Source organism: Gopherus flavomarginatus, chromosome 3, assembly GCF_025201925.1.
Source record: "Gopherus flavomarginatus isolate rGopFla2 chromosome 3, rGopFla2.mat.asm, whole genome shotgun sequence".
NCBI classification, from domain to species: domain Eukaryota; kingdom Metazoa; phylum Chordata; order Testudines; family Testudinidae; genus Gopherus; species Gopherus flavomarginatus.
This window is the reverse complement of record NC_066619.1, coordinates 210,721,252-210,726,548: the sequence shown is the minus strand read 5'-3', so window position 1 is coordinate 210,726,548 and position 5,297 is coordinate 210,721,252. Positions and strand designations below refer to the sequence as shown.

The following is a 5,297-nucleotide window of genomic DNA, read 5'->3' as shown; positions in this document are numbered from 1 at the left end:
CCAGACTTCAAAGAGAAACTGCTGAGCTTCAGTTCATCTGCAAATTTGACACCATCAGCTGAGGATTAAACAAAGACTGTGAATGGCTTGCCAACTACAAAACCAGTTTCTCCTCCCTTGGTTTTCACACCTCAACTGCTAGAACAGGGCCTCATCCTCCCTGATTGAACAAACCTCATTATCTCTTGCTTGCTTGCATATATATACCTGCCCCCCGGAAATTTCCACTACATGCATCTGATGAAGTGGGTATTCACCCACGAAAGCTCATGCTCCAAAACATCTGTTAGGTGCCACAGGATTCTTTGCTGCTTTTACAGATCCAGACTAACACGGCTACCCCTCTGATATTTGTTTATAGAGATGTACCACAAATTATAGCCGAGGAAATGAACATAGTTAACAGTAAAATATTATTGCTTAAGACCTTCCATCATTTCCTCTTTCTTATCACTTTGTGCTGAAATTGATTGATCTTTCTCCCTGTGTTAAAAATCAGCTTCTCAGTTAGCACTTTCTTTTATCACCATTGAATACTGCCAGCATCTGACTAATGTCATTACACCTGATGCAGAGGGTGATTAAAATACAGTGTTTTATGAGGATCCCTGGAAAAATAACCCACAGTACATTCCAACTTGTACTAGTTAGAATCTGATGGAATTGTAACTCACATAAAACTGATTCAATAGATTCTTCCATCCTGAGAATATTAAACTCCAGCATCCTGTTAATATTGAACTGGTTTTAAAATTGCTTTAATGATGTTTAAAGAAGTCAAGTTGGGAACAGTATCTGAGCTGTTTTATGGAATCACAGAGTCAGATGTATTACATAGCTCATCTAGTTCAGGGTTGTTCCCTGCAATATAGTTTCTATTGTGCGTGTAGCCTAATAATTGATTAGGAACGTCCAAGGCCAGTCTAAACTATAAACTAAAGGTCAGATTATAAACTGAAGCACCATGTGTCAACTCAGGTGGAGAACCAATAGGCCCAAGCAGCCAGTTTTGGTGCCTGGTGCAGAGGTGGCTATACCATGCCTCCTTCCCACAACTTTTGGGGGTGGCAGTTGCCTCTCAGATTGCTAACAGGAAGCCATCCTTATGCTCATGACATTGCAGGAACAGCATCTGTGCCTGGCTCCCATTCACAGATTGCTCCTTGCAACCTTCTGCTCACTATTTTATGTATCCCCTTGATGACTGGGTATAATTTGGCCCTAAAAAAAGCCAGGTATTTATTTAAGTGTTGATCAAAACTTTTACTAACTTTTATTTGAAATAAACCTCTCACCACAACTTCAGTTTAAGGTACTTTGGATTTATACTGTTATAACTGATGTCAGAATTTGTCTCTTTACATGCAGTGACAGGCCTTCCTTTGGTTAATGGGTGGCTTCACATTCTGGCAGTAGCTCTTCTCTCCATGACACAGATAATTTGGTGGACCTCGATCTTGGTCTTTTTCAGGGACAGTCATACAGTAGTCAGCTTCCCCTGAAATACTGCCTCAATTTTCCTCTCTCCTTAGGGGTGAACAAAATGTCCACACCAGTGTGATCTTCTCTATGATCCCTTTGTTTTAAAATGGAAAAGGCAATCTGAGGCATTGTATACCAAGGGCACCAAAATCACAGAGAACTCAAGGCCCTTCCCACGAGGCGAGTCAGCAGTGTGTATTTTTCTTGGCGATTTCCCATCCAAATATGAAACTGGCTTGACCCTAGACTGATCAAATACTGACCACACTCCAACCTGCCTCTGTTAGTACGTCTGATCACGTCACAGCCCAATAGGGAATGGGTGCAATTTTTGATGATAGTAGCTCTGATTAAAAAACAGTTTGGTTTTCAGATATACCATTTCACGTTTAGCTTTGTTCATTTTCTCTGTAATAATCTGTGAAACAGCTCAATAAACATGCTTCACTTAGGCACAGAACAGAGAATGTGGAAAGATCAAGCAGAAGAGAGAATGTAGCTGAAGATTCTCTGTGCAACAGGAGTGATAGTTTTTGACTCTTAATGGCTGGAAGCTCACACACATTAGAAAGTAATGTATCATCAGTTTGATTTGCATATTGTAAACTAAAAATCACAAGCTAAAATGAACCAGCCAGATATAAAAACAATTAGCAGGAGTACACAGTCATATGTATGTGGATAATTTCACAAAGACATATTAGTAATAGAAATCAGCCTTCCTGCTGCATATTTCCTTAGTGCAGCCTCATAGCAAATACCTTCGGTACATGTACCCCTGCTGTGTAATGTTTCCCAGAGGTTTAAGGAATAAGAGGCAATCTTAATTGTGATCTTTACTGTGACAAATCATCTTTAATCTATCAATAATTCAGACTGGATAAAATAAGAGAGAGAGGCAGAGTGTGAGCTGGAATCAGGCTGACACATCCACCAGGACTGAAATTTTCAAACCATGAAACAGCAAGAAAAGAGCTCTTGGAGTGAGGAAAACTGCTGTGAGGTTATAATATATGAAAAGGGAACAGGAAAATCACAAAAGCAATATCTAGAACAGGAAAATAGGTTATATTTAAAAACACAGTAGCTAGCACATTTTAACAAACATGCTTCTAAAAACTAGTATAGACAGGGTTTAGCATCTTAAAACTTGTGAATTGGTTATGATTATTGGTTAGACTCCTGCTTAAAGACTCACATTATAAATGTGCTAGCCCTGGTCTAAGCTAGTGTTTCAAGATATGGTGATTAACGTGTTATTTTACACATCTTTACACACAATTTATTTTTCTAGTCTAAACATGTCCAAATTGTTTTTACAAAAGAGTGATTATAACCTCTAATGGATTTGGGAAAATATTCAATAGATGCTTCATAAGCAGCTATTAGAGAGAACACTTGTCTTAATACCTTTGTGGGGTATGCCTGGGATTGTAATAAACAAATTAACACCTTTGCTATCTAAAGGTTTACAGACAATAACAGGGACAAACACAAGTGATTGGAAGAGGGAGGAAGAGAGAAAATTTCTCTTCAGATCGTATAAATCAATCGCCTTTTACTAAAGATTTCTGTGGAGAGGAACATTTATGAGTTTCTACCCAATTTTGTCTTTCTGACAGGCAGAATGGCCACAGGAACAGAGGATACAGGAACAAAATAGGAAAAAAGGTTGTTTTCTGGAAAAGATACAGACCAGACCTATCTGAATTAGTTTATGCAGTATTTAAAACTAGATACCTTATGCACACATTTTATTTTGTTTAATCTGAGTTTTTCTCTTTGTGGTCTGAATAAATCTTGTTTTATTATAACTGCTGTGATATTAGACTGTTCCTAAGGCATTCAACACACACTGTCACAGGAAGTAGTAAAACTTTAATCTTTTTGGAAAGGATAGAACTGCCTAGCATCTACTCTACCCTACTCAGGATCCCCAGTCTAAAATGAATCTTCTGCCACAATGCGTCCAGATCAATGAGAATGCATAATAACCAAGGGGAAAAAACAGGGTCTTAAGGTGGCACCCCTAGAGGTGGAAGGAATTTTTTGCATGAAACTTTATTTGTGTTGTAATTAATGCAGGTTTATTGATACAAACATTTCACAAATTTGGATTTTGTTGCGAAATTCTGTTTGTGTCAATGCATCCTCTCTCCCAAAAAAAACAAACAAAAATCAAGTCAAAACAGTTCATTTAGACATTTTCTGAACAAAATGTTTCTTTTTTCATTTTTAAACTTTTGTTTAAAAATTCCTTTGGTTTTGTTTATAGAAAACAATTCTACATCAGTTTAAAAAAAAAACACTTGAAAGTTTACAAAACATGTCACATAACTCAATCCAAAAAGAACATTTTTCCACCTTTTCAGTTTGTAAAATAATTTGAAACATTTCCATTTTAGTTTGACCCAAAATAATTTTTTCCCTTTTTTTAATTCGCCAGTGAACTTGGAGCTTGGCTACACTGGAGAGTTGCAGCGCTGGTGGTGGGTTTACAGCACTGCAACTTACTCACCGTCCACACTTGCAGGGCACATACAGCGCTGCATCTCCCTGGCTGCAGCGCTGGCTGTACTCCTGCTCTGCCTGGGGTATAAGGATTGCAGCGCTGGTGATGCAGCACTGCTCCGCCAGTGTGGCCATCAAAAGCACTGTAATTGGCCTCCAAGGTATTCGGAGGTATCCCAGAATGCCTGTTCAGTCACTCTGCTGTTTTGTTGTGAACTCCAGGCTCCCGGAGCTGCTTATCTAAAGAACAAACAAAGCTCGTTTGTTCGAGCAGAGGCAGGCAGGGGGATATCTTTGGAAAGTTCATAGTTTGCTTGAGGAGAGAAGCAACATGGCGGGGGGGAGGGGGGAGTCCATTTTGGAGCAGCTGCTTACCTGGTCTGAAGGCTATTTGCATTTAGTGAATAAGAGAGGGGTGGGCGAAGGGGTCGAAACTTTTAAAATGATTGAAGGTTGGTGCTGTGTATCTTCCAGTCCTTAGAACTTGCAAGGCAGGGAGCTGACACAGTGTCAGCTCCAAAAATCCACTCTCTCTGTCTCCCCCACGCTCCCTGTCACACTCCACCCCACCCCCCTGTTTTGAAAAGCATATTGCAGCCACTTGAACGCTGAGATAACTGTCCATAAGGCACTACTCCCAACACCGCTGCAAATGCTGCAAATGCGGCCACACTGCAGCGCTGGTAGCTGTCAGTGTGGCCACACTGCAGTGCTTTCCCTACACAGCTGCGCGAAGACAGCTATAACTCCCAGCACTGTACAGCTGAAAGTGTAGCCATACCCTGAAAAATCTGTAGTCACACAGCTCTGGGCACTCTCCCTTCTTTAACGTGAAACCATCCAAGTTCACTGGCGCTTTACAGCGCTGCAACTTTCTCACTCAGGGGTGTGAAAAAACACCCCCCTGAGCACAGCAAGTTACAGCGCTGCAAAGGGCCAGTGTAAACAGTGCCCCAGCGCTGGGAGCGGCGCTCTCAGCGCTGCAAGCTAATCCCCATGGGGAGGTGGAGTACATGAAGCGCTGGGAGAGCTCTCTCCCAGCGCTGGCGCTGCAAGCACACTCGCACGTCAAAGCACTGCTGCGGGAGCGTCTTGTGGCAGCACTTTGGAGTTTTGAGTGTAGCCAAGCCCAAAAAGCTGGAGATCAGGCTAGGCAAAGATTGTTCCGAGGCTTTCAGTTATGGGAATGCAAATACAGAGAAACTTGGGGTTATGTTTAGACAGCTTCCTTGCTTCCAGAAGTGACCTTTCTGTAAAGAAATAACTTCTACAAAATATAACATTGTGTACCTCCCAGCACCTGA

The 5,297-nt window shown here is 41.1% G+C and overlaps 1 pseudogene; it reads left to right on the top strand.

The window, feature by feature from the left end:
- Positions 1–3,004: 3,004 nt before the first annotated feature.
- Positions 3,005–3,112, top strand: LOC127048542 (uncharacterized; annotated as a pseudogene).
- Positions 3,113–5,297: the final 2,185 nt, after the last annotated feature.